Source organism: Phyllobates terribilis, unplaced genomic scaffold (genome assembly GCF_046119375.1).
Source record: "Phyllobates terribilis strain yellow unplaced genomic scaffold, ASM4611937v1 Scaffold_12__6_contigs__length_324123572, whole genome shotgun sequence".
Lineage (NCBI taxonomy): Eukaryota > Metazoa > Chordata > Amphibia > Anura > Dendrobatidae > Phyllobates > Phyllobates terribilis.
In genome coordinates, this window is record NW_027362772.1 from 191190960 (window position 1) to 191214429 (window position 23470).

The window sequence follows — 23470 nt, forward strand, 5'->3', positions numbered from 1 at the left end:
CCCCTCTGCCTTCTGAGCCTCACAGTGTGCCGAAAACACATTTAGCATCCACATGTTTAGCAGGGGTATAATTTCCAAAATGGGGTCACTTCAGGGGGGATTCTGCTCTTCCAGAACTTAGGGGCTCTGTATAAGGACTCTGCAAACAAATCTGCACCAGGAGGCAATTAGCGCTCCATCACTCCAGATGTGTGGCTAAGCAGTACTGTACAGCCACATATGGGGTATTTCCACGTTCAGTAGGAATTGTGTGACATATTGTGGTGCATTTTACCCATTTCCCCATGTAAAATCTGGGGTTAATTTTTTTGTGGTAAAAATGTAATTATTTTTTCTTCACGTCCTAATGGTATAAAATTCTATGACACACCTGTGGTGTCAATATAATCACTGCACCCTTAGGAGGAATTCATTGGGAAGTGTAGTTTATAAAATGGGGTCATTTATGGTGATGGGGGGGTGGGTCTGCTGTTCTGGCACCTCATTGACTCTCCCAGTGGGTCATGGCACCCACAAACCATAACAATAAAATCAGCACTATAATATGGCACTCCTTCTATTCTGAGCTATGCACTGTGCCTAAAAAGTAGTTTCCGATTACATGTAGGGTATTGGCGTACTCAGGTCCATTTTTTCCTACTAGCCCTTATAAAAATTAAAAATTTGTGAATTCACTGCCCAATGGTATAAATTTCTGTGAGGCACATATGGTGTCAATATAATCACGGCACCCCTAGATACATTTATTGAGAGGTGTAGTTTGTAAAATGATGTCACTCATGGGGGGGGGGGGGGGGATTTCTGCTGCACTTATGGGGCTCTGCCAATGTGACATGGCACCTCAAACCATTCCAGCAAAATCTGAACTATAATAGTGCAAAGCTCAACCACATATGGGGTATCTCTGTATTCAGAATAAATTGCACAAAAAAATTGTACTGTGCATTTTCTCCTGTTACCCTGAAAATAAAAAAAAAAATTGGGGCTAACAGAACATTTTTGTTCATGGCTCTACATTATAAACTTCTGTGAAGCACCTGGGGGTTCATGGTGCTCACCACACATCTAGATACCTTCCTTGATGGGTCTATTTTCCAAAATGGGGTCACTTGTGTGTGTGTGGGGGGGGGGGGGTTCCACTGTTTAGGCACATCATTGGCTCTCCAAACGCAACATGGCATCTGCTCTTGATTCCAGCCATTTTTGTGTTCAAAAATTGAAATGGTGCTCTTTCCCTGTCGAGCCCTGCCATGCGCCCAAAGAGTAGTTTTCCCCCCACATATGGGGTTTCAGCGTACTCAAGAGAAATTGAAAAACAAATTTTGTGGTCCATTTTCTCCTGTTGCCCTTGTGAAAAAAAATTGGGGCTAAAGTAATATTTTTGTGGATAAAAAAAAAAAAAAATAGTAAAAAGTTCATTTTTTCCTTCCACATTACATTAATTCCTTTGAAGCACCTGAAGGGTTAATAAACATCTTGAATGTGGTTTTTTAGATTTTGAGGGGGTACGGTTTTCAGAATGGTGTCACTTTTGGGTATTTTCGGTCATATAGGTCCCCCCAAAGTCACTTCAAATGAGATGTGGTCCCTAAAAAAGATTGTTTTGTAAATTTTTTGGAAAAATGAGACGTTGCTGATCAGCTTAACCCTTTTAAATTCCTAACAAAAAAAATTATGTTGTTTCAAAAGTTGAGCTGATGTAAAGTAGACATGTGGGAAATGTTATTTATTAACTATTGTGTGACATACCTCTCTGGTTTAAAAGGCAAATAATCTGTTTTTCACAAATAATCGCAAGTCATATCGAAAATTTTTTACCACCACCATGAAGTACAATTGTGAAGACCCGGGGTCTTACATAGGCGTAACACTACTCAGACAACACAGGGCGAGGGCAATACTTTATTGAACCACAAAATAAACAAATACGTAGAACAGTCCAAGCATAAAACCAAGATGGTACAACAGTACACAGTCTCACACTTCTGCTGGCCCACCTGAGATAGAACAGCTGCGATGTCGGGGCTTCCAGGGCCAACTACCCCCACCAGTGGCACCCCGCTTTTGGCGGGCCCCTAAAGAGAGAAGGTAGCAGTCCATCAAGGTACAAAGCCAGGAGACCCGAGGGTCCCACCCTGGCCTCTCCGAGAGTTTCCATGGGTCCAGATGACTAGCTGTTCCCATTCTGGCTTCTCTGCATGTCTCCATGTGTTCCAGGTGACTGGAGGGTCTAACCTGGCAACCACAAATAACATATCCATGGGGCCAGGTGACTTCATCATCCCAACCTGGTCTCCCCAGATATATCCATGGGCTCTCTGATGGTCAATAAAGCAGATCTGTATCTTTCCAGTCAGGGCCATATACCCTTAGGCCAGAATCATGTAGAATCCAAATCTGTGTCTCTTTGGTTAAAGCTATGCTTCCAAGCTGATGGTCTGAGAGAGTCTGATCTTTGATTCTCCATGTAAAGCATCTTTCCAATCTCTGTTTCAAATCTCCCTGCTACAGAGGCACATGTCCCTTAAAATAGTTAGTTGTCCTTTCAAGTACACATTCACAGGTAAGAGGTTAGGGGGGGGGGCATTACTCACAGGGCTCAGGTCTCATTTTTTGAGCTAATCAATTTACATAGTTGGTAGCACTTGTAAATTAACTAGCTAGCTTAGTATAATATGCAATTAGCATAGTAACAGACATCATTGTTCACAGAACCAAAAAGGAGACAACAATCAGTGTTATACAAACAGTATGACCTTCTTGACCAGCCAGAGAAATACACACACATGGACAAGTCAACATAAACACAATAGTGTATTTCTCTTGGACTGACAAATCTAATAGTCTGGCTGATCAATATTATAAACTGTATCGTCACAACAATATGTCACGAAAAAACAGTCTCAGAATCAGTGGTATCAGTTGAAGCGTTCCAGAGTAATTACCGCAAAGTGATAATGTTCAGATTTAAAAAATGAGGCCCAGTCAAGTGGCTTGGTCTTTTAGAGGTTAATGGTGTTGCAGCTTCTGTGGCCTTTCAGAAAAGGTGTATAGACTGACAGACCATGTGACACTTAGGATTCCCACAGGTGGACTTCCTTTCACTAAACATTTGACTTATAAAAGGTAATTACTTACACCAGAAATTTTTAGGGGATTCATTGCAAAATTGGTGAATATATATATATGCACATGCCAATTTTTAGTTATGTGATCCCATAAATTTAATTTATGCCTATATTTTTCTCACTTCACCAACTTACACAAGACTATTTAGTGCAGATGCATCACATACAAATTGGATTACAAAAATGTTTAAAACACAAGTTATAATGTTACAAAATAGGTAAAAAGCCACGGGGGAAGGTGGTGAATACTTTCACAGGCCACTGTATCCATCTATCTATGCATCCTAGAGTCACCGAGTCACGCGCAGTGCAGTGACCCGGAAGTGGCTGTTGGCAAAGTCCATGGAGTGTCAGAACGAGGCTCCATAGACTTTGTTTGTCGGATTCGCTGAACTTCGTCGGACCTGTGTAGGATTTTTTTTCTTTTTTTAAAAAAAAAAAAATAAAGTGGTGAAAGAGGGAGTGTTTATTCTAATAAAAGTATTTGTGTGTGTTTTTTCCTTTTTATTATTGGGCTAGTAATGGGGTTGTTTGATCGACTCCTCTCCACTGCTGACCCCAGGGTTTGATGACATTACACAGCTGACAGCAAACCAATAAACCATTACCCCGATTACTACCGTACCAGGGCAATCGATAAGAGCCGAGGCGAAGAACCAGAATTAGCGCATCTAATGTGATTTGCAAATTCTAGGGCGGCTGTGGGCTTATATTTTGAAGCTGGGAAGAGGCCAATAACCACGGACCTTCTCAGCCTTATAATATAAACCCACAGCTGTCTGCTTTACCTTCGCTGATTATCAAAAATAAGGGGGACCCCACATAGGAAAAAAAACTATTTATTTGGTTCACACAAAGCTGGACAATAAACTCCACATGCCAGGCACTAAATGGTGCAATTTTATAATATCTTGTGTGGCTGTGAAGTCATATCTGCCGGATAGCTACTATCTATCTATTTAGATATCATTATCTTTGCACATCTTTAAAGGGAACCTGTCATCAGAAAAAAAGCTATTAATCTGCAGATATGGGGTCAATCTGAAAGTTAATAGCGTTACTAACCTGCCTGGTGCCCATACTTAGCCGAACACTGCGGGGAGAAAATTAACTTTACTCCTCCCCGCAGTATTCGGGTTTCAGTTACGGGGGCGGCGCCGGCTCAGTCACCGCTGTGAACATACAGATCCTGCAGAGTAACCCTATATCTACAGATTAATAGCGCTTTTCCTTGTTACAGGTTCCCTTTAACACATAAAAATCAGTAATTTATTGAATGCATTTTATTCTGGTATGTGTCACATGTACGGCACAGGCGTACACAAAGATGGTAAAAATGGATCATGCCACACTTTCATGTGTAAGATGTAGTATGAGGTTCTGCAGCAGCTGAGGTGTGTATTATGAGATGTATATGTAGATATACACACACAGCTCTCGACTTTTCACTTCACAGTACTCATATGTCAGGGGTAATGTGTAGACATGTGAGGTAGTGATGAGCGCAAGTGCTAGTTACTCGAATTTGCCTAGGGTGCTCGGGTATGAACAGAGTATCATGGCTGCTTGAGTGACATGTTCGAGTCTTCACGGCTGCATGTTTCGCAGTTGTTAGACAGCGACAAAACATGTGGGGATTGTCCGTGTTTGGGCTCGCTCTCACTTGCGATTAAATCCGACGAATGCAATCCAATAAAAAAAATTTAAAAAAAACGGATTGCATTCGTACCAATTTAATCCTATGATGGTGTGTTCAGTGGCGTTTTTTTTTCCCCCAGTTCTGATCGGATTGCGATCAGGCTGAAAAGAAAACAAAAAAACGCAGCATGCTGCGATTGCTTGCTGGATTCAGATCGGACACATCCATATAAGCCTATGGGTGCGTATGAAACATCGCACAGTACTTGGATATCACCCGAGTGCAGTACGATTCCCGTAGACGCCAGCAACAGAGGATATGAAGAAATTACTTTCTCCGTCCCCTCCGCAGCTGTGCTGCAATCCTCTCTGTGTGAGAGGATCGGAGCACAACGCACTGACACTTGGGTCACACTCGCAGAGCGGGAGCCGAGTGTCAGCATATCCCATCCGATGCTATTGCATAAGATGCCATATGCTGGTGGGACCCCGGTCTTTGTCAGGCAATCCCTGCATGTTTTGTAGCTCACCTGCACTGCTTCCAAAACGCTGCATTTTATGATACAAGCACAGTGGATAGGATTTATAGAAATCTCATGCTCACTGTGCTTCTATATGACGCTGCGTAAGCTCACCCGCGGCGAGGGTTTACGAGCCACAGCATGTCAAATTCTGTTATGGATTTTTCACAATAGAATGTATTGGATGTGTTAAATCCACATTTTTCAAACCAACACTGGTGGATTTACCTGCGTGATTGAATGCAGCATTTTGGAAGCAGGGAAAATACGCCGCTTCCAAAACGCAGCTATATCCTGATTGTGGACACATACCATAACAGCCCTGAAACATGCGGCTGCAGGGACTCTTAACATGTCACTCGAGCACCCACGATACTCAGTGCATACCCAAGCACCCTCGTGTAACAAGCACTTGCGCTCATCACTAATGTGAAGCTCTATGACCACTGTGGATCTGGATGCGATATAGAGGGAGTGGAGGGATTGAGCTGCTTTCCACAGATGACTACACAGGATCACCGCTGTTATTTCCAATACTGGAGTGATGACAGAGGTCAGTGCTGGGGCAGATACTAACAGCCGATGAATGTGCAGAGGGCGGTGCTGTATATTACAATAAAGCACAGATTAGTTTAAAAAAAAAGAACAACTTTGGATTTCAGGGTCGGACACCCTCTAAGCGTCTTCATAAGGCAAAGTATAACACCTATTTATACAGCAGGACACAGGACTAGTGGGGAAATCAGACGTGATGGGAAGCACAACTATCAGTTTGGGAAAAGGGAGAAATTGTTGTGCAGTAAATTTTGGTGTATTTCTTACATAAGGACTATGGAAGTTGTGTGGTCAACTGATGAGGGTCTGGTCCAGGGGTTATGATGCCCCCACATGGTCTGAGGAGCACATTCTTTAATTGATGTAGAAAGGCAAAAAAAACAAGCGTCACATTTATTTCTGCTCTGAGCCTATGATCAGACCAGGCATTAATGTGTCACATCGATTATTGTCATTCTACATCAATGAAGGAATGTGCCCATCAGACCCCAGCTATTTACCAGACCTCAATCAGTGGACAACACAACTTTCACACTCCGTATGAAATAGTTTAGCAATAGAAAATGTATAATTGGTGGAGAAAAACTTAACTTGATGGACGTAGGTCTTTTTTCAACCTATGTAACTATGAACTGATCAATATTTACTGCCACAACTATATCTCCTTTCCCATATGGATAGTTCTGCTTCATGTAACTTGCCTTATTACTGCACTATTCTTATGTCCTGCTGTGTATCAAAATGTGACTCTTCAGATATTGTGTTATATCCTACCTGATGAGGTCTCAGTAGTATCGATAAAAATTATTATTATTTGTATAGCGCCAACATATTCCACAGCACTTTACATTTTAGAGTGGACGTGTACAGACAATAAAGACATTACAGAGTAACACAAAATAACTCAGATACCAAGAGGAGGGAGGGTCTTGCTCTCAAGCTTACAATCTATGAGGAAATAGTGGAGACACGAAAGGTGAGCATTAAAGGGAACCTGTCACGTCCTCGTTGCTATCATCACTGCCCCCATTACTTTGTTAGTGATGCAATGTGCATCACCAACAAGCTGTATTCATGAAAATTGGTGGTATTGTAATGCTTTCCTAACGTTTTATATACTTTGTCCTACCTGCTCGTATTCCGTCATAGGGGTGTGATTCTCAGATTCAGTCATGGGCGGTCGCTGAGTTCAGTTAGTGCTGGCGCATGTATATGAATACTGCTCCTGGCAAGCGCTAGGTTTCATGCGCATTTGCACATGTCAGGCCACTGGTCCGGCGCTTGCGCACTGAGGCTGTGTAATTACCAGCTTCAGTGCGCACGCGCTGTGACCTGTGGCTCCTGGCACGAGCGCAGTCAAGGTATCTTGTGGTCACCACATGCACAGTGACACTGCAGCAGTGACCGCAAGATATGAATAAGGGACATGGTGTGTAGATATGGGGATGTTAGGGGGGGGGGGGTGGATGATAAACTGGCAAGTGTGATAATGGTGGAGGCTGTGCGGGATAGTAATGCATGATGTGTGGATGGAGGGATAGTAGGGATGGATCTACATGGGGATGAGTGGAAAGTGGTCCATGAATAAGGGACATGGTGTGTAGGTGTGGGGGATGATAAAAGGGGCAAGTTTGATAATGGTGGCTGCAGTGTGGGATAGTAATGTATGATGTGTGAATGGCCTAGCATATATTGGTGGACAGCAGGGATATTGAAGAGAAACATGTAACTAATGTGAATTCATGAGGATGCTGGAGGGGAGGGACAGGACAGGCAGAAGCAGGTAGAACAACTCGCCTGGGGTTTGTGGGATACCCATTTAACATCTCTGGAAGAAAAAGATTGCATCAAGTTAATAGTTTAATTTCAAGGTAGAGGCCTTTAGGAGACAGTTTGAAGAGTGTGTATCCAATATGATTCACGTTGTTGAAGGAGACGAACGTGATCCCCCCCCCCCCCCCCCCCCGCCGTGGCCTGGGGACCTGTTCGATCACCTGACATCTTAATTTTGATATTGTGCGTTTTGCATTGGAGAAATGGTGGGGTAATGGTAATGTAGCACCCTGAGGATTCGGCTGCTACAGGGGTATTGCACCTCAACCCAGAGGTGTGATATTCCACTCCCGGGTAAGGATGGAGTGTGGATCTGAGCTCGGTAGGCTGCATGCACTACATACATCCCATTTCCGAGGAACAGGCCGACAGTACTCCCACTTAGAAATGTGCAGGTACGACCGAGTCTGTTCCTGGCTGGAGTGGGAGGGGGGTGGTACATCCCAAGTAGTGTAGGGGCAGATAGGGGGAGCAGCCTGGGTAAAGATAGGAGCTCATTGGGTGCTGGTCACCTGAGCTCACACATAGAGGGTGTATATAAGGTGGGCACCATCAGAGATCAGGGTCAGTCAGTCAGTCTTTGCAGAGGAGGAAGAGGAGCAGAGCAGCCCTAGAGAGAGAGAGAGAGAGAGGAGAAAGAAGGAAAGACCCAGAGAGGGGACAAAGAGAGGACTCTGAGAACCCAAATTCAAGCTACGGGTGAAGAGTCGGCAGCAGGGTACCGGAACCCAAGCTGGTGGGGGCAAAAACACACCCCAGCCAGAGACCGGAGGCCGTGGGCAGCGTCTGCCACGGCCACCCACCACATCCACCACGAAGGCATACCACGTGGAGGGTCAGGGAACCCAAGGCCAAGGGTCACCCAACAGAAGGCCCGAGGGAGCTGGACCTGGGTGGATCAATAGTGGGGACGGCCAGAGAAAGGACAGAAGGAGAGCTCAGGGTCACGCTCCGGACTCGCTTGGGGGTTGGCTGGATCCAGGACCTGGTGGACGCAGCACGGCTCGGGAGGTCACTTGAAGCTGGAGTGACCGGAACATCAGCAGTGAGTAAATACCCTAAACTGCACAACCCGACTGTCTTCCTTTAACATCTATGCTGCACCACCACAACCCCCATCCTCTGCACCTGACCCCCTGAGGCTATACCCCACCCGTTGGGGGTTATACCACCAAAAGCTGCACCTACACCATCAGCCTCAGCGGACCCTGCTGCAGCGGCGGCCATAGTGACCGCAATACAACGGGTGGCGTAGTCGACAATAAAGAACTTAATAACATCTGTAGGACTGCCACATACAACTGAGTTTGACACCCTGGGCACGGACCGGGTCACAGCCACTCGGAAGACTACAACTCCCATCTGATCCGGCTCCGGATATTCCCCCTAAAGAATATGGCCCAGGGGGCGCGTCAGTAACAAGGTTTTGCCGCAATGTATTGTGGATTTGTGGCTGGCGATCCTGTCCTTTCCATGCTGTGTAGTCTCTCCAACGTACAACAAACCACACGGGCACTTGATGACGTATACCAAGAAATTGGAATCACAGATGTGGTAGCCTCTAATTAGGGATGAGTGACCGTATTAGACTTAATGACATTGGAGCAGGCAGCACAACTGAGGAAAGGGAAAGTGCCACGTCTTGGGAGTATTTAGGAACTATTGGATTCGTATCCTCTGGGTGCTGCCTGTGTCGGCTCTGATAAGATCATCCTTTATGTTGTGTGGTCTTCTACTGCACATAATTGGTGGGGATTTGAAAGCCTCAATGATGGGATAAGCCCTATTAAGTAGTGGCCAGTGCTTGCAGATCATAGTGTGTATTTTTGGCATGAAGGGGTGGTACGTGTGGACAAAAGGGATTTGTTCAGTTTTGTCAGGTGCGGGTACTGTCGTAGGTGGGGTGAGGGTCCCAAGTTTCTCCTTCTTAAGCAGGTCTGGTGGGTAGTGTCTTTCTCTGAATTTAGTGGAGATGCCATCCAATTTTGCGGTAGGACAGATTTGTCACTAACAATACAAAACTAACAAAACAATTTGCTGGTATAGATACATTGAAGACCACTTCTGTATCTGGCATGGCTACTATGACTCCCTCTTTGCCTTCTATGCTACCATAAATTCCGTAAAGACCAGAACTCAAATTTTCCCTCCAATAAAAATAACCAGGCAATACCATTCCTTGACACACAGGTTCTCAAAAACAACCAGGGACAACTCTCCATGGACCTTTACACTATACCTACAGATTGCAACAGTCTCTTACTCTACTCCAGCTGTCTCTCTAGATCCACCAAAAAACAGCTTACCCCATTCGCAATATCAAAGAATTGCATGTATTGTTAGTGACAAATCTGTCCTCCCAGCAAGATTTGTTGACATTTCTACACTAAATTCAAAAGGAAGACACTACCCACCATACTTGCTTAAGAAGGAGAAACTTAGCACCCTCACCCGACCTACAACACTACCCGCACCTGACAAAACTGAACAAATCCCTTTTGACCACACGTACCACCCCTTCATGCCAAAAATACACACAATGATCTGCAAGCACTGGCCACTACTTAATAGGGCTTATCCCACCATTGAGGCTTTCAAATCCCCACCAATTATGTGCAGTAGAAGACCACACAACATAAAGGATGATCTTATCAGAGCCGACACAGGCAGCACCCAGAGGATACCAATCCAAAAGTTCCTAAATACTCCCAAGACGTGGCACTTTCCCTTGCCTTAGTTGTGCTGCTTGCTCCAATGTCATTAAGTCTAATACTGTCACTCATCCCCAATTAGAGGCTACCACACCTGTGATTCCAATTTCGTGGTATACGTCATCAAGTGCCCGTGTGGTCTGTTGTACGTTGGAGAGACTACACAGCATGGAAAGGACAGGATCGCCAGCCACAAATCCACAATACGTTGCGGCAAAACCTTGTTACCATTACCCCACCATTTCTCCAATGCAAAACGCACAATATCCAAATTAAGATGTCAGGTGATCGAACAGGTCCCAAGGCCACGGCGGGGGGGGGGCAATCACGTTCGTCTCCTTCAACAACGTGAATCATATTGGATACACACTCTTCAAACTGTCTCCTAAAGGCCTCTACCTTGAAATTAAACTATTAACTTGATGCAATCTTTTTCTTCCAGAGATGTTAAATGGGTATCCCACAAACCCCAGGCGAGTTGTTCTACCTGCTTCTGCCTGTCCTGTCCCTCCCCTCCAGCATCCTCATGAATTCACATTAGTTACATGTTTCTCTTCAATATCCCTGCTGTCCACCAATATATGCTAGGCCATTCACACATCATACATTACTATCCCACACTGCAGCCACCATTATCAAACTTGCCCTTTTATCATCCCCCACACCTACACACCATGTCCCTTATTCATGGACCACTTTCCACTCATCCCCATGTAGATCCATCCCTACTATCCCTCCATCCACACATCATGCATTACTATCCCGCACAGCCTCCACCTCTACATGTTTTTTACTATGGTTTCTTTTCTTCACAGCGACTTTATATGAATAAGACCCTGGTGGGTCGAAACGTTAAATTAGTTTCAGTCACAATTTCCTGCACCTTGTGAAAATAAACTCTATTTGAAATTAGCAAACAGAAGTGTGTGGTGAATCTCACAGCCCATCAATTAGCGGTGAGCGCGTCACTAGGTCACGCCCGACTTGATGTGACTTTTGTGGATGCAAGAGCCGGTTGCAGCTGGGGGTCACGTGATGCCTGTGAGGGGTCAGCGATAGCGCCGCTCACAGGCAATAAAGACCATGCAAGGTAATTAGAAAAAAAAAACTTCTCTGCACAGTTTAAATACATTGGGGGCATTTTAAATAATAGTGGACAACCTCTCTAAGAGGAAGTCCGAGATCAGCTGCAGCCTGGACTTCCTCTTCATGTTCGATTTGTCCGAAGGCGGGGCCAGTGACGCCGGAACTGATTGGGCACCGGCGTCACAACAGCAGCACGGGAGTCCCTGGGACCACAAGTGCTGACACCGTGGGACCGGTGCTGGCATGGAAGGTGAGTATAGGCTTTTTTTATTTTACTGGGGCAAAACATTTTGTTCAAGAAGGGTTTGTCCCAAGTAGCGGACAACCCCTTTAAGTGCATGGAGGGTGAGTAATCAGATGCTACGAGGGACCAGATTTGGAAGAAAAGCTGCCATCACCTGTTCTGTTAGCTATTAAACGTTACATTTGTAGTATTGTTTCTATCTAATGGCTACCATGGTACAAAGATACAGGTTTCCTGATCACATAGTAGTGCCACTGTTGTATGGCAGGGAGCTGAAGTGGAGCAATGGCAGAGGGAGCTGCCTGCGATAAGGCAGCAGTGCTGGTAGTGTAGGGGGCTGTCAGAGGAGCCTCCCTCTGGAAGGTGTCAGGGGGAGCACAGGAGGGAAGGGGGGCTTTATCCCTTCTCTGGTGCTGTGGTTGAGGAGGGAGTGGGGCTCAGATGTGCAGGCACCAGGCTCCACACTGATCTGGAGTGCAGCTGCAGCCAGTACTGCTCATGTAAGGCAGCCGTCCCTCCCACGAGGCAGACGTCCCTCCCACGAGGCAGACGTCCCTCCCACGAGGCAGACGTCCCTCCCACGAGGCAGCCGTCTCTTCCACAAGGCAGCCGTCCCTCCCACAAGGCAGCCGTCTCTTCCACAAGGCAGCCGTCTCTCCCACAAGGCAGCCGTCCCTCCCACAAGGCAGCCGTCCCTCCCACAAGGCAGCCGTCCCTCCCACAAGGCAGCCGTCCCTCCCACAAGGCAGCCGTCCCTCCCACAAGGCAGCCGTCCCTCCCACAAGGCAGCCGTCTCTTCCACAAGGCAGCCGTCCCTCCCACAAGGCAGCCGTCTCTTCCACAAGGCAGCCGTCTCTCCCACAAGGCAGCCGTCTCTTCCACAAGGCAGCCGTCCCTCCCACGAGGCAGCCGTCCCTCCCACGAGGCAGCCGTCCCTCCCACGAGGCAGCCGTCTCTCCCACGAGGCAGCCGTCCCTCCCACGAGGCAGCCGTCCCTCCCACGAGGCAGCCGTCTCTTCCACGAGGCAGCCGTCTCTTCCACGAGGCAGCCGTCTCTTCCACGAGGCAGCCGTCCCTCCCACGAGGCAGCCGTCCCTCCCACGAGGCAGCCGTCCCTCCCACGAGGCAGCCGTCCCTCCCACGAGGCAGCCGTCCCTCCCACGAGGCAGCCGTCCCTCCCACGAGGCAGCCGTCCCTCCCACGAGGCAGCCGTCTCTTCCACGAGGCAGCCGTCCCTCCCACGAGGCAGCCGTCCCTCCCACGAGGCAGCCGTCCCTCCCACGAGGCAGCCGTCCCTCCCACAAGGCAGCCGTCCCTCCCACAAGGCAGCCGTCTCTTCCACAAGGCAGCCGTCTCTCCCACAAGGCAGCCGTCCCTCCCACAAGGCAGCCGTCCCTCCCACGAGGCAGCCGTCCCTCCCACGAGGCAGCCGTCCCTCCCACGAGGCAGCCGTCCCTCCCACGAGGCAGCCGTCCCTCCCACGAGGCAGCCGTCCCTCCCACGAGGCAGCCGTCTCTTCCACGAGGCAGCCGTCTCTTCCACAAGGCAGCCGTCCCTCCCACAAGGCAGCCGTCCCTCCCACAAGGCAGCCGTCCCTCCCACAAGGCAGCCGTCTCTTCCACAAGGCAGCCGTCTCTCCCACAAGGCAGCCGTCTCTTCCACAAGGCAGCCGTCTCTCCCACAAGGCAGCCGTCCCTCCCACAAGGCAGCCGTCCCTCCCACAAGGCAGCCGTCCCTCCCACAAGGCAGCCGTCCCTCCCACAAGGCAGCCGTCCCTCCCACAAGGCAGCCGTCCCTCCCACAAGGCAGCCGTCTCTTCCACAAGGCAGCCGTCTCTTCCACAAGGCAGCCGTCCCTCCCACAAGGCAGCCGTCTCTTCCACAAGGCAGCCGTCTCTCCCACAAGGCAGCCGTCTCTTCCAGAAGCAGAGTCACCAGTCGGTCAGCCGCATGGTGCTGGGGGGAGTGGGAACTGACTGCTAGTTACTTGCCACCACAGAAGGGGTATGGAGAAAGCCCTCCTAACCTAGGGAGGGTCTTAATACCCGTCACTGTTACACCATGTGACCCCTCAACTACAAATCCCTGTCACCTTCCTGTAAGTTATTTTAACCCTTCACGCCACCTACCTTTGCAGTCAGAGCCTTTCCATACGCTTACACAATGCGCCCCCTTGTCACAACCAGTGCAGCAGCTACATGTCATACGAGGGGGTCTTTACACGGAGCACGGCATCTATGGCGGCCCAGACTAGGCCTCCAGCCTCCCCAGTGAGGACCCCGCTCACCTCCCTGTAGCGCAGAGACCATGGAGCTGCTGGCGCCTCTATGGCTCAGGAGGATCACTCCTCGCGCAGCGCTGCTCGGCCATCTTCACACTGCTTCTACCAACTCTGAACCTCATCCCTTTAAGTCAAATGCGTTAAAGGGACTGTCAGAACTTTTTACATTCGGAAGCTCCTCCTTTCTTAAAGAGACAGGACATATTCCCCTATTAGCAAACGGAGAGTGTATTTTACAAGTTCTTTTCCGATAAAGCAAGATACTGTCCCTGAAGCCTTTTCTATCAACCTTTGTGTAGGCAGACTGGCTGTAGATCTTATGAAACAAGCAAGGATCTGTTCCTCTATTTAGATTTGATTTTTGGCCAGCGGTATTGAAGTCTGCCTAACATTGATGAACATAGATGAGTGTGTGAACGCCCCCCTAAATGTGCTATTTCCTGGATGTTGTTTCCAGTCCTGGTGGTCATTCCTGACCTTCTGAAGTCCATTTCTCAGAAGGTGTCAAGTAACAAGTAGAGATGAGCGAATGTGTCAATATTCGGTTCGGATTACGATCCTCGAATCTGCAATATTTGCCGATTTATTCGTCGAACATTAAGGAACGCCATAGGATTCAATGGGGGGCAAAACCATGGTGGTGTTGTTTTTAGATGGTTTTAATCTTTGTCACATGTGTTATGTCTTAATAAAATGTAACTTATTAATTTAGGTGTGCACATTGTTAGTGTATTATTGTCCCTTTACTACAGTTTTGTGTTAATACACAATGTAGCACCCTATATTTATATTGTAGTTGTGCATCCTATTTTGTGTTTATGGGGGGCAAAGCCAAACGCATATACTGTACAACACCTTCAAACGGGCCCCAAAGCTGCCAAAACACATCAAATTAGGGGTAGACACCAGGAAAGTGCCAATTGACCCAGAGTACAAGTAGTATAATTATTATTATAGCGCCATTTATTCCGTGGCGCTTTACATGTGAAAAGGGGTCACCGACTGGTACAAGAGGAGAGAGGACCCTGCCTGCGAGGGCGTACAACCAATCTACAAGGGATGGGTGAGGATACAGTAGGTCAGGGTACAGCTAGTCGTGTAGCAGTATGCTGGAGCGAGGGTTACCGCAGATTGTATGCTTGTCACAAGAAGTGGGTCTTCAGCTTCCTTTTCAAGGTTTCCACGGTAGGCATCAGTCTGATGTGTTGGAATACAGCATTACACAGTAGTGAAGATGCACCGGACAAATCTTGTATGCGATTGTGGCAAGAAGAGATAAGAGGAAAGTAGAGAAGGAGATCTTGGAAGGATGGGAGCCTGCGTGCAGGTAACTAGTACAGGGAGACTAGGTCACACATGTATGGAAGAGACAAGTTTTCGATGGCTTGGTATGTCAAAGTTAGGCTTTTCAACTGGTGTCTCTGGGCAACAGGGAGCCAGCACAGGGCTTGACAAAGGAGAGAAGCCGAGGAATAGCTGGGTGACAGGTGGATTAATCGACCAGCACAGTTTAGGATAGATTGGAGGGGTGCACAGAGCAGGAGCTTGTAGTAGTCGAGGCAGGAGATGATGAGGACGTGCACTGGTGTTTTTCTAGATTCATGGTCGAAGAATGTGTGGATCCCCGAAATATTTTGGAGTTGGAGTCAGCAGCAAAGGGAAACGGCTTGGATCTGACGTTTGAAGGACTGATCAGAGTCAAGCTTGCGGGATTGGGGAGAATGGGCAGCCATTCACTTTGATGGACAGGTCAGTTGGTGGGGGTGAATGAGATGGTGGAAAGATGATGCATTCTATTTTATCCATGTTAAGTTTTACATATCTAGCAGAGAAGAAAGATGAAGTAGAGGACACACATTGTGGGATTCTGGTTAGTAAGGAGGTGATATCAGCTCCAGAGAGGTAGATCTGTGTGTCAAAAGCATAGAGGTGATACTGAAAGCCGTGAGACTATGAGCTGTCCCAGAAGAAGGGCTAGATGGAGAAGAGCAGGGTTCCTAGAACTGAACGTTGGGGGACACTAACACATAGGGGTGAGATGAGGAAGTCGTGTGTGAGCGGCAGACACTGAATGTCCTGTCGGTTAGGTATGAAAAGTCTGTGATGCAGAGAGATGAGAATCTGTAGTAAGAGGGAATGGTCTACTGTCTCAAAGGCAGATGACAGGTCTAGGAGGAGGAGGACAGAGTAGTGTTGTTTGGATTTGGCAGTTAGTAGGTCGTTGGTGATTTTACCAGTTTCAGTGGAATGGTGCGGTCGGAATTATTCACTGTATGAGGACCTAAAACTCACAATACTGAATCCTCCAACAAAAATCAAATTAGATATCACTGACTATAGCAGACCAACAATTAAAAAAATAACCTTTAATAATAATTTAAAATAATTAATGTCCACCGTTCTATACAACAGTCTATCCACTATATTCCACACTTTATTATAGTACATCTAATATATAAAACTGAATGTGTGTGTGTGTGTATGTATGTATGTACAGTATGTATGTGTGTGTGTATGTCCAGGATTGGCATCTGCACCGTCGCAGCTACAGCCACAAAATTTTGCACAGTCACACGTCTGGACCCCGAGAGCGTCATAGGCTATGTTGTGAGGTGAAATTTTAACCCCACGCATTCCAATTCACCAAACAATTTTGCCCCTATCTACATAATGGGGAAAAAGTGAAAGGAAAAGTGTTGGAGGCAAATTGACAGCTGCCACATGTGAACAAGGGAGAATTAAAGAATGAGAGTGATGGCGCCAAAGAGTATATACCGTACAGTTGCTTAGGTGGGGCCCCGACATGGGATACTCATACTCACCACACACGGGGATATGAACACACACACAAAATGCGCCACACACTACCAAGTGCTTGAACACATATACCACCTGCAGCACACACAAAACTCATCTCACAAAGATTTATCAGGCTGCCAATAGCAACCAATCACAGCTCAGCTTCTATTTTGCTACAGTTAATTAATCTGAGCTGTGATTGGTTAATATAGGCAACAAAGGACATTCTCAGTATAACAAAGCTTGTGTAAGGTAATAAGATGTCAGTTAGGGTGTGTTGGTGGAAAGGCTGATGTCAGTCACATTACTTCTATGTGAGAGGATATAGAAACTGACAGTTACAGACTATTTTTACCACAATAATGTCTCATAAGAAAAGGAATTTCATGGCACGAATGTCAGCTGATGCGAAAAGAATAGCTGCATTATGGGCCAATGAAAAATATGAAGACCGAGAAACAAGGCTGACACACATGAGAACAGATGCTGCTTCCTCAAGAGCCAATGAACTTTCTGAGCAGAAGGAAGCGAGGCTTGCAGACAAGAGAACATGAGCTGCTTCCTCAAGGGCCAATGAACTTTCTGAGGAGAGGGAAGCAAGGCTTGCAGACATGAAAACAAGAGCTGCTTCCTCAAGGGCCAATGAACTTTCTGAGAAGAGGGAAGCGAGGCTTTCAGACATGAAAACAAGAGCTGCCTCCTCAAGAGCCAATGAACTTTCTGAGGAGAGGGAAGCAAGGCTTGCTGACATGAAAACAAGAGCTGCTTCCTCAAGGGCCAATGAACTTTCTGATGAGACTGAAGTAAGGCTTGCAGACAAGAGAACAAGAGCTGCTTCCTCAAGAGCCAATGAACTTTCTGAGGAGAGGGAAGCGAGGCTTGCAGACATGAAAACAAGAGCTGCTTCCTCAAGAGCCAATGAACTTTCTGAGGAGAGGGAAGCAAGGCTTGCAGACATGAAAACAAGAGCTGCTTCCTCAAGGGTCAATTAACTTTCTGAGGAGAGGGAAGGGAGGCTTGCAGATAAGAGAAGAAGAGCTGCTTCCTCAAGGGCCAATGAGTCATCTCAGCAAAGAGAAGGCCAACTTGCCACTAAGAGAATTGCTATTTCTTCCACCAGGGCACAGGAAATGGTTGGAGATTTGAAACATGCTGCCTTTTGTTACAAGTCAGACATAAACTATGAGGATAATCCTAAAGTTGAGAGAGGAAAAATGGATGTGGTCTGCATGTACTGCAGTGCCCTGAAATGAAAAGATGAACCGCTAGGTTTATGCTGTGCAAATGGCAAGATAAAACTTCCACCTCTCCTGTCACATATTTATGGTGAGATCCCCTAAAGTCTCTGATGACAGGTACCAGTACAATATCAAAGCATTTCTTGGACAACATTAGGAAGTACAACTCCTGCTTGCAAATGACATCATTTGGTGCAGCAAAAGAAATGTTTACAACAGGATTTATGCTGACATTTAAAGTTCAAAGACAGGTTTACCACTCAATTGGCTCACTGCTCCATTACAAGGAGAAGAACCTCAATTTCTTCGACTCTTCTTTATGGGAAATGCAGAAGCAAAGGCTCAGCGGAGATGCTCTTTAATTCCTAACATTCGCCTTGATATTGTCACTATTTTGCAGCAGTTCCTTCACTCCAACAATCTATATGTTCAAATTTTCAAGACTGCACTTGAATGCATGCAAAATGACGATTACAAGGTTGTCATTCGAGCTGACAAAACACCACAAGGTGAACATCAGCGACTTTTCAATGCTCCCACATTTGATGAGGTAGCCATCTTGATTGTAGGTAATGATTTTCAAAGCCGTGACATTGTGCTTCAGAAAAGGAACAATAGTTTGCCACGAGTAGCAGAAACTCACAGGTCCTATGATGCTCTGCAATATCCAATCATCTTTTGTCAGGGACAGGATGGCTATCACTTTGGAATACCTCAGACAGATCCTACAACAGGCAACCCTTCAGGAAAAAAAGTGTCTGCCATGGACTTCTATGCATATAGGATCATGGCAAGATTTGCAGAGGAAAATCACATCTAGAAATGCAAACACCTCTTCCACCAATTTATTGTTGACATGTATGCAAAGATTGAGAGTGAACGTCTTATATATATCCGACTAAATCAAAAGAAGCTCAGGGCAGAGGAATCTATTCACCTTAGAGTTGCTGTTGCAAATGATGCTGATCCAAAAGAGTTGGGGAAAATGGTTATTCTTCCATCAACTGTCACTGGAAGCCCAGGACACATGCATGAATACACACAGGATGTAATGACTTATGTGAGAAAGTATGGCCATCCAGATCTTTTCATCACCTTTACTTGCAATCCTGCCTGGGAGGAAATTGGAGGGCACCTGTTGCCGGGCCAAAAAACAGTGAATTGCCATGACCTTATTGCTCGGGTTTTCAAACAGAAACTTTCAAAAATGACTATTCTCATCAGAAAATCACATATTTATGGTGAGACGCAGTGCTGGATGTATTCAGTTGAATGTCAAAAAAGAGGCCTTCCTCACGCCCACATCTTGATTTGGCTGAAGCAAAAAATACAGCCTACCGAAATTGACAATATCATCAGTGCCGAATTGCCAAACCCTCAGATTGACCCATTGCTGTTTGACACCATCACAAAAAACATGATCCATGGTCCGTGTGGGAGTCTGAACAAAAATTCTCCCTGTATGATTGATGGCAGGTGTTCAAAGCATTACCCACGATCCCTGGTCCAAGAAACCCAAACAGGACAAGATGGATATCCAGTCTACCGAAGAAAAAAGCCAGGGGATGGTGGTTTCATAGCAAAGCTCAAAATGCCTGACAATTGACAACAGGTTGGTAGTGCCTTACAACCCTTTGCTCTCAAAAATCTTCCAGGCCTACATAAATGTTGAATTTTGCCACTCTGTGAAATCAATCAAGTATATCTGCAAATATGTCCACAAAGGAAGTGATCAAGCAGTTTTTGAACTCCAGAAAAATGGACCTATTATTGATGAAGTGGAGGCATTCCAGATGGGCAGGTACATAAGCAGCAATGAAGCTGTTTGGAGAATAGTAGGATTCTCAATTTATGAGCGCTACCCACCAGTTGTGCATCTGAGTGTGCACTTGGAAAATGGACAGAGAAATTACTTTAACCCAGCAAACTTGCAGCAGCAGCTCCTAACACCACCTAAGACAACCCTCTTGGCATTTTCTGAGCTGTGTCAACAAGACCCTTTTGCAAAAACAATTCTCTACTGTGATTTACCAAAGTACTACACTTGGAATGCCTCCAGAAAAACATTGGAACGGCACTGGAACGGAGGAAACAGGGGCTTGATATTGAAGGCTATCCAGGGGTGAAATCAACTGATACTCTTGGTCGCGTCTACACTGTTCATCCGTCAAATGCAGAGTGCTTCTAGCTGCGCATGTTACTTCATGTTGTCAAAGACCCTACATCATTTTCTGACCTGAAGACCGTCGGAGGCCATGTGTGTGAAACATTCAGGGAAGCTTGCCAAAGAAAAGGACTTTTGGAAAATGATGGACACTGGGACATGACCCTCAGTGAAGCAGCAGCCACACAAACCCCAGAGCGACTAAGACACCTCTTTGCTATTATTCTAACAACCTGTAGCATTTCAAATCCTCTTGAGATTTGGACAAAGTACAAAACTGATCTCAGTGAGTGACATCCTCATGCAGATTAGAAGGGAAAATCCTCAGCAACTCATCCACTTCACTGAGGAAATGTTCAATGAAACTTTAATGCTCCTTGAAGATCAGTGCATAGCAATGTCAGGAAAAGCCTTACAGTTGCTTGGTTTGCCTGCTCCTATAAGAAATCCTGAAGGCATCCAAATGTGTAGGGAGATTTTCCTAGAAACAAACTACAATATTGATGAACTGACAGCATTTGTGTCTCAGAACGAGCCAATATTAGTACCAGATCAAAGGGACGCCTATAACTACATTTTAAGTTTCAGTGAAACCAACAAAGGTGGGATTGTCTTCCTTGATGCTCCAGGTGGAACAGGAAAGACATTTGTAATCAACTTGCTCCTGGCAAAATTTCGACAACAAAAAAAGATTGCACTTGCAGTGCCATCTTCTGGAATTGCAGCTACATTCGACAGGACAGCACATTCGACATTCAAACTACCACTTAACCTGTCTCATAGTGACAGCCCCGTGTCTAATATTGCCAAGGGATCAGGACTGGCCAAATTGCTTCAAAAATGCAGTGCCATCATTTGGGATAAATGCACCATGTCACATAAAAGGGCTCTGGAAGCAGTGGACAGACTGCTGCAAGACGTGCGTAGCAACAAATATATCATGGGAGGAGTAGTTGTTGTTTTGGCAGGTGACTTCCGCCAAACACTATCTGTTATTCCAAGATCAACCCCTGCACACGAACTGAATGCCTGTCTCGAAGCATCGTACCTTTGGAGAAAAGTAAAGAAAATGTCACTGAACACAAACCTGAGGGTCTACATGACAGGCGATGTTTCTGCTGGACTGTTTTCGAGCCAGCTGTTGACTATTGGAGATGGCAAGGAACCAGTAAACTCAACCACTGGACAGATCACCTTCCCAAGCAACTTTTGTTGCATTGTGACTTCCATTGAGGAGTTGAAAGCAAAGGTTTTTCCAAACATTCAACTCCACTTCAAAAATTTTGGCCGGCTGTGTGAAAGGGCTATTCTAGCTCCCAAAAATGACAGTGTCAACAAGATCAATCTTCAAATTCTAAATCTCCTTCCAGGTGTGTGCACAACCTACAAGTCAGTGGATACTGTAATAGACCCTGCTCAAGTATTATTTTATCCAACTGAGTTCCTCAATTCCTTGGAGCCACAAGGACTTCCTCCTCACAACCTCTTTCTAAAACCTGGAGCACCTATTCTGCTATTGAGAAATTTGGATCCACCAAAGCTGTGTAATGGAACAAGACTCTTGATTAAGAACCTGTTTCCACATGTAATTGAGGCAACCATTTTGACAGGATGTGCCACAGGAGAAGATGTTTTCATTCCAACAATTCCTCTCATTTCATCTGATTTGCCTTTTGATTTTAAAAACCTCCAGTTTCCTGATCTCGACTGGCATTTGCTATGTCCATCAACAAGGCTCAGGGACAGTCCTTGAAAGTAGTTGGAAGAGATTTACTATCTCCATGCTTTTCTCATGGTCAACTTTATGTGGCCTGTTCAACAGTTGGGACAGCCAAAAATCTGTTCGTGTTTGCACCTGAAGGAAGAACTAAGAATGTCGTTTATCAAAAGGCTCTCGAATAAGGAGTAGAAGATTACTTCACATTACTTGGCCAATTTAGTTAAATCTGTGTGGAATATCTCTGGTGTTGAAATATATGTTGTGAAAAGCTTCTATTAGCTTAGTTTTTGCCTTTTAATAATTACATTTCTATCTATTTGTTTTGTGTTTTTTGTGTGAAGAATACATTTTTGTTAACACATTCTATTTTACTAACAGCAGTTATTAACCCGTGCGAAGCTGGGTAGTACAGCTAGTACTAATAATAAAAGACAGGCAAGTGTCAGTAATAAAGAATAGTGTTGAGCCACCGCCCTAGTCTTCGGGTTCGGTTCGGTTCGTCGAACACCGGGATGTTCGAGGAACTGTTCGTCGAACTGTTCGTCGAACACCTTAGAACACCGTCGAACACCGTTAAAACAAATGGCAGGCAAACAAAAACACATAGAAACACATAGATAACACCTTCAAAGGTGTCCAAAAGCTGACAAACTGCTCAGAAGACGCTCTCTTTAAAAAAGCCGGCCAGCAATTAAGCAGCGGCATACACCGGTACCCGACAATTTAGACAAGAAGGAATAGAGCATCACACATAGATTAGATAGATAGAAACATGTCAGTCACATACAGTACAGACCAAAAGTTTAGACACACCTTCTCATTTAAAGATTTTTCTGTATTTTCATGACTTTGAAAATTGTACATTCACGCTGAAGGCATCAAAACTATGAATTAACACATGTGGAATTATATACTTAACAAAAAAGTGTGAAACAACTGAAAATATGTCTTATATTCTAGGTTCTTCAAAGTAGCCACCTTTTGCTTTGATGACTGCTTTGCACACTCTTGGCATTCTCTTGATGAGCTTCAAGAGGTAGTCACCAGAAATGGTTTTCACTTCACAGGTGTGCCCTGTCAGGTTTAATAAGTGGGATTTCTTGCCTTATAAATGGGGTTGGGACCATCAGTTGTGTTGTGCAGAAGTCAGGTGGATACCCAGCTGATAGTCCTACTGAATAGACTGTTAGAATTTGTATTATGGCAAGAAAAAAGCAGCTAAGTAAAGAAAAACGAGTGGCCATCATTACTTTAAGAAATGAAGGTCAGTCAGTGCGAAAAGTTGGGAAAACTTTGAAAGTGTCCCCAAGTGCAGTTGCAAAAACAATCAAACGCTACAAAGAAACTGGCTCACATGAGGACTGCCCCAGGAATGGAAGACCAAGAGTCACCTCTGCTTCTGAGGATAAGTTTATCCGAGTCACCAGCCTCAGAAATCGCAGGTTAACAGCAGCTCAGATTAGAGACCAGGTCAATGCCACACAGAGTTCTAGCAGCAGACACATCTCTTCAACAACTGTTAAGAGCAGACTTTGTGCAGCAGGCCTTCATGG

At 45.8% G+C, this 23470-nt stretch overlaps 1 protein-coding gene across 2 annotated transcripts in view; it reads right to left on the reverse strand.

Moving 5' to 3' along the window:
* The window catches only part of LOC141172390 (uncharacterized), a 38311-nt gene extending 24158 nt beyond the window's left edge, over window positions 1-14153 (reverse strand). The window contains exon 1 of one of the 2 annotated variants that reach the window (XM_073656537.1): window positions 14003-14149. The gene's annotated coding sequence lies outside the window, so the exon portion shown is untranslated. Of the gene's footprint in view, window positions 1-13844 lie in introns of both variants that reach the window. The other variant, XM_073656536.1, reaches the window with a different exon arrangement.
* Window positions 14154-23470: the final 9317 nt, after the last annotated feature.